General features: G+C 38.4%; 1 protein-coding gene across 3 annotated transcripts in view; it reads right to left on the reverse strand.

The window, feature by feature from the left end:
• Positions 1-12,738, reverse strand: part of Arhgef9 (Cdc42 guanine nucleotide exchange factor 9) — a 161,668-nt gene that overhangs the window by 132,420 nt on the left and 16,510 nt on the right. The gene's annotated exons all lie outside the window — the stretch shown is intronic.

The following is a 12,738-nucleotide window of genomic DNA, read 5'->3' on the forward strand; positions in this document are numbered from 1 at the left end:
TTTAAAGGAAAGAACCAATTCTCACAAGTGTCCTCTGACCTTCCCACATCCCTCCAATAAATTATACATTAATAAAATACAATAAATGTAATAAAATCATTAAAAAGAAATATAACACAATTTAAGACTTATCGAAGGATCTGAATAGCATTTATGCGAAGAAATGGTCAGTTAATACATGAAAAGATACTCGACATGGTTAGCCATCAGGGAAATTCAAACCAAATGCAGGAAATGCAAATATGGGATATTTATTATATCATTTTTGGTAATGAGATACCAATTTGCACTCACTATAACAGTTTAAAACAAAATGCCAGATAATGAGCTTAGAGGTATAGCTAGGTGGTAAAGTGCTTGCCTGCGATGCAGGAGACCCTGGGGTTGATCCTAGAAGTACCAAAAATTAGAGCCTTCATATAGCTGATAGGAATGTAAAATAATACAGCCAGTTTGTAAAAATAATCTAAAAGTTCCTCAAAGTTAAAAAAATAGAGTAACCGCTATTTGATTAAATAAACTCTATTCCTAGATATGTACATAAGAGAAAGGAAAAAAGCACACACAAAAATTCATATATAAATGTTCATGGAAACATTATTCATAATAGCCAAAAGATGAAAACAAGTTAAGCAGCCACCCACTATTGAATGGATACATTCATTCAATGGAATATTATTCAACCATAAAAAAATATTGTTCTAACTGGAAGAGATACACAAGGTTTTTTATCATTCTGTTCTCTGAAATATCCATGTATTTAAGGTAAATCCTAGTCCATAAAGTATCTATTGCAGTTTTATATCTATATTTTATATTTATAAAATATAAATGTAAATATTAGTTTGTGATGTGAAATGTAATTTTTGATAAGTAATAGTCAAAATTATTTGAAATCTGCTTTTTTTGAGAGGCAGGGTTTCTTTCTCTATTGTGTGCCTCTGACTGTCCCAGAGATCTGCTCCTGTTTCCTAGAACTGGGATTAAATGTTCACACCACCACACCCAGCTTGAAATCTCTTAAAGATTATGTTGAGGCAGATAGTGACTCTCATAGCTGCTATATTCCATGCAACTAGAATTTCCCCTAAAAATTTGATCCTTATCTAGCTCACTTCTGCGCTGCTTAGTTTTGTTTTCAATTTGTTAGAACCAGAGTCACCTGGGAATTAGAAACCTCAGCTGAAGAATTGACTGATCAGATTTACCTGTGGCCTGTCTGTGGGACATTGTCTTGAATGCTAATTGATGTAGGAGGGACCAGGACACTGAGAAGCACCATCCCCAGACAGTTGTTCCTAGACTATATAAGAAAGCAAGCTGAGCATAAGCCATCGAGCAAGCCAGAAAGCAGCAGTCCTCCATGGTTTCTACCTCCTGGTTCCTGTCTTGAGTTTCTGTCTGACTTCACTCAAAGACTGACTGTGCCCCAGAAATGTAAGGTGAAACAAGTCTTATCAATACCTAAGCTGTTTTTGGTCATGGTGTTTGTCATAGCAGCAGAAGAAAACTAGAACGATTTCCTCACTTTCTTTGACCCCTCAACCTACCATAACCTAGCTCTATCCCTAACTTACCATAGAAACAATATGTTGCTAAAGTTTCATCCCTGTCTTTCTCCTATGGCTTCCTCTCTTTCCTGAAATGCCCCACTGCCTTAAAGATACCATATACATGACCTGTCTTCTATTCTTACCTGCGTTTTTCTTCATCCAGTCATTAATGTCATGGTTTCTCAAAATCCTTTTACTTTCAGCTCTTCTATCTTCTCAATTCTATACTTCCCCAGAATAAGCTCCTCTACTCCCAAAGCTTGAATTACCACCTACATTACACACTCATACACCTCCTTTCAACAAATTTCCTGGGCACAAGTGGAAAATAAAACAGACAGAGGCATTTGATTGCAGCTAAGCAGAACACTTACTTCTCTGCTGTTGATACTCAAGGAGCTCTCTTGAAGTCCAGGATGAGTCTCTGACTGCTTTCTGATTGTGTCCTTCTGAATGTTTCCCGGGTACCTCAAAGTTAATAAGTCTTAAAGCAAAGTCATCTCTCTCCCACATCTGAAAGCATTATTCTTCCCCTTGAGTTTCCTGCCTCTTGAGAATGGCATTTACACAACAAAATAGCCAGAAAGGGTCTGTAAGAACTGTCCCTCCTTCATGTCTGCAAAAACTAACCAGTATCCAGAGCCCATTGATTTCCTTCACCCTCAATTTCTTTCTTATTTGTGTCCTTTGCTTCTTCCTGCCATTACCTTTTGATCAATCTGTTCTTCTTCATCTCTGGTCTATTACCATCCATTACCTGGTCCCCAGTGCTACTCTACATCCTCAGTTCTGCCTCTACTCTCTGGCCCAAATTATCTCTCTCAAAAGAATTTTCTTCTTATTGATCCTATGATGAATAATGTAGATTATTTTCTAAGGTAAAACTTGCTTTTGTATATAGCTGAAAAGCTAAAAAAAAAAAAAAAAAAGAAAGAAAAGAAAAAAAGAAAAAGAAACCAAAAACTACTCAACAAACTCTCTCATTTCCCAGACTCCATTGTAGCCAGCATTGTGGATGTAGTGACAGGAGATTGTAAGGCAAAAAACCATATCACCACTGCTTCTGTTCAGGAACACCATGGACACTGGAGGTTTCTGTAGCTTTGTTACCATAAGTCCTGGTGTCTGGTGATTATCTCTACACTTGTTGAGGCCCAGAGAATGGGCCATTTTTCTTTATCTGGAAGACATGAAGAGCTACTGCTCAACAGTCAGAACAAAGGCAGCTTCTTGATTTTGAGAAGGCAAATAAAGGAAAGCAATCCCAGAATCCTTGATGCCTCACCTTCCCCCTAGTTGCAGAGATAGCAACTAGTCTGATAAGGTTCTGGGAGTCAATTTTGAAAGTCCAGCCCAAGCCTCGCCTTTTCACCAATTTTGTAAGCCCTTAATTTTCTATATTAAGACACTTTGTGCTGAAAACAACTAACATGCTTTATTTCTCCCAGCTGAGACTCAACTTATATAACTCCTTAGCTCTAATGCCTTCAGTGGCTCCCCACTGCTCTTAATGGCAAATTCTATAGCATGCCATACAATGTCCTGCCCACATGGTATTCTTTGATCTCTTTACCCTCAGCTTTTACCAGTGTACTTCCATTTTCTATTTCACAGCTACGTAGAACCTACAGTAGTTCTGGTACTCCACCAGGTTTTCTGGCTTCACAGCCTAGGTAAATTGTACCATCTTCCCATTCCCTGCTTCAAAGCTCAGTTCAGGTGTCACCTCCTTCAGACTAGGCTTTCTCTGACCGTACTTTCTTCACCCATGCTCATCACCATGTCTGACACCTATCAAAGACTTCATAATCATTTGTTAAATGCAAGCATGTTGCCTTCATCCATCAGTCTCCACTTAAAGAGTCGTATCTTCGAAACAGAGAGGCAAGGCCTTATAGGATCACAGAGAAAAATCAGAACTTTCATATTCCAGATACTGAGATTTGGAAAAACGATCTGTTCAAGATTACGTGGCTAACTGTTGGCAGAGTAAAAACCAAAATTCTTGTGCTTTGAGCCTTAAAGGTACTTTAGGGATATTTCACACTCTCGGCATGTCATTGGATCTCAGTCCTCTAAGTGTGAACCATAAAGGTGTAGGTAACTTGTATTCAAAATGTAAAACAAAAACTCCTCTCATTTTAAACAGTAATATTTTCCACCCTTAACTGGCCTTTCTGCTGTCAAGTATGGAGGGTTCTGAGACTTTCTTGTTTTCTTCAATATCTTGGTTACCTACTTTCAACTCCAATACTTACAATGATGAGAAAATCCTTCCCTCCAGAGATAGCCCCTAAGTCTTAGGGTACATCTTAGTTGATAGCTATCACTTTGAGACAGATATTTTAACTACTCTCACAGCTATGGATGAAAAGGTATTCATTCATGAGAGGATGTGGGATATAAATATTTCCAAATTCACATTATTTCTTAGGACCCACATTCAGTTTTGCAGGAAATGATAATAGTTAACACCTATTAAGTACTTATTCTGTGCCAGGTACTATTCCAAGCCCTTTTAATGTGTAAACTATTTAAACTCTCAGAATTTTATATATATTATATATATATATATATATATTCTAGATATATGAAAGCTGAAACCAAGTGAGTCAAATAACTTGTCCAACATCACATTGCTAGCAACGATACAAATATAAATACAAACAATATGGTTCTAAAGCCTATTCTTTTACATGATAAGTTATCTCCTGGGTCCTAGGGATAAACTGCTTCAATCTTCTGAACTGGGCTTTATGGTGGGAAGGTCATTAACAGACCAGAAAATAGAGTTTGTCCCTAATTTTCACAAGCATGGTTCAAGAATCCTGTAACTTGACACCACAAAACTGCATTCCAGCACCCTTGATCTGGACTGAACATTGACCAGTCAGAAAGGCTTTTATCTACAGGACCCTGATTTGCATGGCACAAACTGCACAACTGGAGATCACATAGTGTGGATCATTCTAGCCTCTCAGAACTATGCATTGGCCAATCTAAATAATCCTTTGCACAACTCAAATTACATACCAAGAAACTACACTTCTCCTAGAGACAACATCCCACACACCCCAAACGCCCCCATTCCCACACAGCATTCTAAGCTGCCCTAAGCTGCAAGTAGCATTCTAGATACTACCCAGCCCACTGCCTTCTTTCAATGTACTTAATAAGCTGTCCTTCTTAATCTGGTCTAAAGGGTGAATCCCTTCCCTGTCACTGTAGTGATTAGAGGCGTACTCAGTCCATCACACATTTCACTGTTCTACTCTCCCATATCCAATAGATTTCTAGGCTTGAAACCTTTCTTTCTGGCAGATAACAGTCCATTTCTGGTTGGTTTTTGTTTATCACGTTTCAAACAGATCCCAACGTCCCACTTCTGCCAGGAAGCACTCTCAAGAAAAGTTTCACATTTTATCTTGAGCCCTCCCACACTCTACTCACTTGTCGTTCAATCTCCAACCCAGCATACTCATTGATTCTTGATGCTTGTCACAGTCTCTGGATACTAAATCCATTCGTTTGTGTTACTGATGTTAGTTTATTTATGTTACTAGATGCTCTTGTATTTTTATGTCTGTCCATTCTGTGTACGAGAATCAAGTTCTGAAGAACAAGAACACCTGTTTAATTATTCAGCACAGATATCTGCACTACTCTAAAATAAGCCTGATTCAGTAAGCACTTATTCTGACAGCTAACAAGGTTCTCAGAGAGCTTGAACTCTCATGGAGAAGACAATCAATGATGTACATAATTTCAATGCTATATGTTAAGTGCTCCAAGCACAGTCAGCCAATTAATGAAGTTGTTAATGATTAGAGAATGAGTTGGAGAATTTAATAATAAATAAGATAAAAACAAATCATCTCTTTCCAATGTACCTAGATAGAAGTCTAGGGGAGCAAGAATAGGCCATATGTTATGGTACTGGACTTAAACATGTTTTTTTTTTTTAATTATCCCAAAAGTCTTAGAAGATATAATTGTTATCATTATTTTAAAGAGGAAGAAATTATATCTATCTGAGTGTTTACATCATTTGGCCACAACAATATAGGTAGGATATAGAAATAGAAGGATTTGAACTGAAATTTGTTTTCAAAGCCTACCCTTTTCTGTTAGTATCAATTAGAGATTCAAACTCTAATCCCTACTAAACACTTGCCCCTACACAAAACTTTCATAAGATAAATGTAGCATTTATTTTACATCATATTTTGTTATCAGTGTGCATATTTGTCTGCAATTATGTATGCTCACATGAGTGCAGGTGCCTGCAGAAGCCAGGAGATGATATCAGATCCCCCGGAGCTTGAATTATAGGACATTGTGAGCCACTCAGTATAGGTACTGGGAACCTAACTCCAGTCCTTTGCAAGAACAACAAGTGCTCTTAATCACCAATTCATCTTTCCAGCCTCTAACATGACCATTTCTTCCAAGGCTTGGTGCCTTTCACTCTATATCCTTCAGAGTATGTATCCAAGTATCAAGGTGGAAGTGATAATGGAGAACAGAGTAGAACTCTTATTCTGAACATTCATCTTCCTTTCTATTCTTCAGTAGAAAGAATTTGCCAAAATGTTTGATGTTCAAAGGTGCATCCACAATGCCTTGAGTAGCTCATCAAAAAATGTAGAGTAAAAAACTCTAAAACTTTCACATAGAAGTTCAAGCTCTGTTTCTTGGTAGCTTTGTATCTTCCAGCATGTTTCTTAACTTCCTTATTTCTCAAAAACCTTTTCAGTTGTAGCTTAAAATAAAGCACTGATTGTTTTAAATCCTCAACAATTTGGCTGAAGGTGGAACAGGCATGGCCTTGGTCCCAGGTGGTTCCCTGAACATAAGATGATGAATTATTACCTTAAGCTAAATAAATACATTGACTATAATTAGATGGTGGGTGGGTAGAGTTTTAGAGAGAAATCAAAGAAGGGGAATGAATTGGACTCTCTATGATCACTTTTCTCCTGACTATCTACAAGTTTAGCAGTTTCACCTCCTCAGAATTGTCCTATCCTGACCACTTTCTCTAACTTTGTATGCCACTCCCTAATCCTTTAGCTTGTTATGACCTGAACTATTACACAGTTCTTTGCTTATTGATTTATTGTTTCCCTTTTATAAAATGTAAGCTCCATGAAGGCAGACACTATTTTCTTGACTGCTCTACTCCAAGCACCTAAAACAGTGCTTGGCATTCAACAAATACATATTCACTGACTGAATAACTAAATGGGCAAATGACTAAATGGATTAAGGACAAAGTACAGGACTCTTGACTCCAAGTAGGATAAAGGGGAAGTCCATCATAGAAAGCACTCTCAGCTGCAGCTTGTGAATGCCAACCATTGCTTCATAGCCCTGCCTGGCCTCTTTAAGGGCCTTGGATAGTAAGAGCTCCTCCACAAGGAACTAAAAGAGCCAGACTACAGGCTGAGAATAATAGAACCTCTTCAGTTTTCTGTTCCCTGGTGGACACTAGGAGGTCTTTCTTCAGGAAATACTTCCTATACCGCCCTCCTGTGGCCGACAGGCATGAATAAGCATCTGAATAAATACATAAGAGCAGCAATTTCCTCCTGTTCCTTTGCTTAGATCTATTTCAATCCTATTTCACATTTATTTTCGGCCAATTTCAGTTCTATTTCAAACAAGCTTGTAGGCCAGGCCATCTGTCTCTACTCAGGGTACAGAAAAGACTTGTTAGAAAAGAATAGTAAAGATCCGAAAGGCCTCGCAGAGGATAGCCAACAGTTCCCTTTAGGATTATGATCTTTCTGGGGCAGCCCAAACCATATTTGTATCAATTCAAGACTGAGACAAGCAGAGAAGGCGTCTGTCAATATCAGGACCCAGTGTTTAGTTTTGGATAGTTCCATGCTTGGTCCTCATGACTCATTCAGCCAGCTACCACTCCCTAACCTCCATGCCTCAGTTTGATTTGCAGGCTTCATTTCAACTCTAAGTCACTGGATGGACATTCGGGACACTAAGCACTCATCATTAAATTAAGCATAGAATTTTGCTTAGAAAGAGACACTAAACAAGAATTACATAAAAGAGGAGGAGTTGGGGTGAAGAGATCAAAATAAGTTGTATGAAATTCTCAAAGAATTAATAAAATGTTTTTAAATAATAAGTAGTTAGTTTTAAATAAATAAGTAGTTAGGCAGATTCTATAAATAAGCTGAAATTGGAGTAGGAGGAAGACAATTAGTTCAGCTGAAGAGTTTTTCAGGAGCTGGATGATATGCGAGGCAAGCTAAGGAACTGGGTTTGAAAATTTATACAGCTCACTGAAGCCCAAGACAGTTCTGCAGTGATATCCTGAGTGAAACTGTTAAGAATAAGCTGGATACCACCAAAGCTTGGTAAAAAGATGTCTGCAAGACAATGGTTGATAGAAATCCCTGAGTTTCCAGCTAAAACTGCTGAAGCTCTCTGTAGACTGACAGGAAGAGTTCAGAAAGACTTGGTATGTTAAAGCAGCATAATACCGAATAGTATGTTTGATGTGTGATCTTTTGGGTAAAAAAAAAAAAAAGGAGGACTATGCTTACTCTGATCATAGCTAAATTTTAAAACTCTAGAAAGATACATAAAAAGCTGTAAAGCTGGTGACTTACCCTGTAGTAGGTAGAAAAACAATACCAACTTGTTCATTGTTATAGTTTGATTTTGTTTGACCATGTAAGTATACTATTTATTCAAAAATTAAATGTAAAAAGCGTTAAATTTGCTGAGTAGTCTCAACCACACCCCCCCCCCGCTGTTTCTCTATCTCAATAATTCACTTAGCTAAGCTAGGAAAAGCCCTAGACTTAGAAGCAGTATATATTACATGGTTAAGAACACAAACTTTAGGGCTAGGGAGATGGCTCAATTGGCAAGGTGCTTGTCATCATAAGGACCTGAGTTCAGTTCCCCAGTATTTGCATAAAAATCTGGGTGTGGTAGTGTGTATCTCTAATGCTATCACTGGGGAGGCAGAGACAGAAGGACCCTGAAGCTTGTTTGCCAGCTAGTATTAATGAATGGGGCATCTCCAGGTTCAATGAGAGACCTTGTCTCAAAAGTTAAAGTACAGAGCATTAGAGGATGAAACCCAACATTGACCTCTGGAACCAATCATCTGAGATTCAACCTGACTTCTTCTATAAACTGCTAATTATATGACCTCTAAGCAAGCTACTTAGTGTCCTTGGCTCTTATTCTGCTCATCCTTAAAATAGAAAGAATGGTGTAATATCTTAGTATTCTTTCTGCCCTTCATTCTAAGCAAGCACAAAAGCAACAATCACTTTTATGTCTCATCTACAAAGCAGGGAGATTATTATGGTTGTTTGTAGGGGGTTAGTGATGGTACACATGTGATGTGAAACACTTAAGAGAAATTTCTGACATATAAGACTATAGTAAATGCTAGTAAATAATACTGTTTAAGGATCTGAATACAATCTCTGCCCTTAACTTCAGGCAAATAACATATTCTGTGAGTTTCAATTTCCTCATCTATAAATAGAAGACCCAAATAATACCTGCCAAAGAGACAATGACACAATGGATTTAAATGAGCTCTATGGAATAAAATATACTCAGTTAGGATGTGAAGCATTGCTATAGACAAACATGGATTTGTGCTAAATGAAGATTCCAGCTGTTAAGGTTCTACCCTTCCACCTCCAGCACTCAGAATGAAGTTTCCACTAACAGACAAATGACAACCTTTAAAGCCAATGAATCAACTACACAAACATCACAAAGTGAGTACCAGGTCTTGCCTCCCCAAAGCGAGTCAACAAGGAGGGCACAACAGTGGCTGCCATTCCACTGACAGATGATACACCATTTTCTTGAAACTGTTCCTATTTCTCATAGGTGCTTAGGCTCAATGCTACCCCAACTTCCTTTAGCTGCTTACAGAGAGAGAGAGAGAGAGAGAGAGAGAGAGAGAGAGAGAGAGAGAGAGAGAGAGAGAAGGAAATGGTACAAGTAGAAAAGGCTCACATACACCTGATTCACAAAGAGGAAAGAAAGTCACTTCATTAGGACCACAGTTCTCTAGATCCTTGCTCTCAGCTCATATATAAGGCCCTTGCATATACATTTCTGCTTTGTTCTTCACAGTAGCCTGAGGAGTCATCCTCCTCATTTTATAAGAAGTAAGAATGTGACTTACCACTACTCCTACCCACTGCTTCATGGAATTGGAAAGAACAACAGATTAAGAGCCAGAAGAGACAGTTCTAGGAAACGTGCTTTGGAATCCATACAATTCTATACATTTGGAATTCGGAAAGACTGCAATATCAGGGTCAAACATAGAACCGAAGTTTCTATCCTCTAGGCAAAAACTGGAGCTTGTTATGGATTCAATATAAAATGTTCCCAACAAGCTCATCATGTTGAATGCCTGGTCCCCAGCTGGCAGCACTATTTTGGGAGCTGATAGCATCTCTAGGAGGTGGGACCTAGCTAGAGGCATGCTTTTGAAGGTTATTTTACTTATTCATCCCTACACATTTTTTTCGTTCTGCTTTTTTTTGGGGGTGGGGGGCAGGGGTTGAGACAGACTTTTACTGTGTAGCCCTGGCTGTCCTTCCCTGGCTAGTCCTCTATAGACCAGGCTAGCGTCAAACTCACAAACATCTGCCTGCCTCTGCCTGCCCAGTGCTGGAGGCACTACCACCCGGCTCATTCTGCTTTTTGTCAGCAGTAAAATAAACACCCTCCTCTTACTCATATTCCTACTACCATGATACTCTGCAACAAGGTCCCAGAATCAATGAAGCTAAGGACTGTACCTCTAAAATCCCGAACCAAAATAAACCCCTTCTCCCCTAAGTTGTTTCTGTCAAGTATTTTGTCACAATGACACAAAAGCAATTAACATGGTAATTTATATAGAGATCTAAAGAGAACTACCCCCCAAGAATAACTAGCTGCATCTTGTATTTAAATAGGATATTGGGGGCCTACAAGAAGTCTCAGCAAATAAAAGTCCTGATGCCAAGACTGACAGATTAACTTTGATCCCCTGGGAAAACTGGCTTCTGTAAGTTGTCTTCTAACTACCACACAAGTACATACATACTATGCACACATGTACATACATATGCATATAAATAAATGAATAGATAGATAGATAAGATAGATAAAATATTTTTAATGAATTTTGCAACTTCCTAGAAACTATGACCTTTTAGTGTGTACCAGTTTTGTGGCGATCTTGTGAGGGAAGTACAGCAAGAAATAGGAACCTAAAAATGTAACTACCCACACACAAACGTTTTTATCATTCTGCCCTGTTCTATATTTCACTCCTTACTTCTTAGAACTCACATAATTTTTAAATTTTTTTTTAAATTTTTAAAGTCTTTGTCTGCTTTATTCACTGTATAGTACTAAGATTAGTGCCTGCTACATAACAGATACTCAATAAATATTACTGAATGTATAAATAGAGGAATATTTACTTTTGGGGGGATGTAGTGGAGGGAGAGAGAAAAGCCTCATTTGGCATATAGATAAACCGGTATCCAGTGGTCTTAAGCAATTTTCCCAGGAAGAATTTCTGAAGCTTGCAGTCTTAGCCTATCACCCTCACCTCACTGCATATCCAGTTCAGTTGCATTTCACCTATGCGAAAAAAGTTCCTGCAAATCCCTGGGCCAATTCTAGGTTTGGTAACACAAGTAACCTACAGTTTGCCCCTGGATCTCACCCATCCATTCTACAAACATACACAAAATGTCTGCTGTGTATTCAAAAGTCACTCTGCCACTCATAATTGCCTTTACAGCCATACATGTGTGTGCACACACTACACATAATTGCCTTTACATACATGCATATGCACACACACACACACACAGACACACACACACACACACACAGAGAGAGAGAGAGAGAGAGAGAGAGAGAGAGAGAGAGAGAGAGAGAGATGCCATCTTACAAATACTCAAATGGTCATTATGAAAGCTGTGTACTGCAGGCTTGACTCTGGAGGGGGTTTCAAACAAATTAATTATAGCCACTCACAGCAGAGCTCAAATGGTATAATAATGTTGGAGAGATAGGAAAGAAATGTATTCAGCTCCACACTAAAAAAGCAGAGACCAAACATCTCAGCTCCAACATTCGAGGGACTAACATGAGCACTCTTACATTGTAGAACAGTGGTCCTGAGATAATTGGTCAAACAGTATTCCAAATATTTTGCTAAAAGTGTTTTTTTTTTTCTGGATTATTAACCCCAGCTTAGCTACCTTGAAGATTGGGGACTTCCAGATCCATGATTCTATGAACCAATTTCTTAAAAACAAATCTCTCTTCTCACCATCCCTTGCTCCTCTCATCTCCAGAGAAGCCTAGATAATAAAGAAACTGAAACATTAAAAGATTTAAATGATTGCCCAAAATTACATAGATATTCAGGGGGAGAACCAGACATTCTAACTCCAATACTGTTTTTACCTTGTCCTACAGCTCTTAGTTAATTCAGTAGAAAGCTCCTTTGATCCCATCTTTGAAATGAATATCAACCTGTTCTCCTTTATTCAACTCCAATATTTCTACCAATCTTTCAACTGAGCTTTGCTTCTCCACTTTCACCTCTTCAATTCATTCTCCATACAGCCTATCAATGTCACCTTCTCCAATCATAAACATTCTGTATTGCACTGAGACTAAATAGTGTTTGTTAGATGCCTAATATTACCATTCATACTCTGGAGTATGTTAATTCACTTAATTTGCACAGTAATCCTATGGGCAGTACCAAGGCAAAGAAAGATTAGGTTACATGCTAAAAGTCACCTAGCTAAGAAGTGATTGAGTCAAAATTTGAATCCAGGCACTCTACTTCTGGAGCCCACACTATTGTCCACTTAACTGCACTGCCTTCAAGTAGAGCCAATATACATTGTCTCTAAGCTTACACAGTCCTGTGTGAGATGATACATGCATGATTGCTTTCACATCTTTCTACTCACCTCCCTCTTGCCCTGGATTCTGGTCACAATGGTCTTTCCAAAGTATGTCACACTGTATCAACTGGAAGGCCTTTCCATATGCTGTTCTTGCTGCCTTCTCTCGGCTCACAAACCTCACCGTCTCTCTTGTTTTTTCCTTGTAATCCAAATGCGTCAAGATGTTTTTTTTTTTTTCCTTC

This window comes from Peromyscus leucopus, chromosome X (genome assembly GCF_004664715.2).
Source record: "Peromyscus leucopus breed LL Stock chromosome X, UCI_PerLeu_2.1, whole genome shotgun sequence".
NCBI lineage: Eukaryota > Metazoa > Chordata > Mammalia > Rodentia > Cricetidae > Peromyscus > Peromyscus leucopus.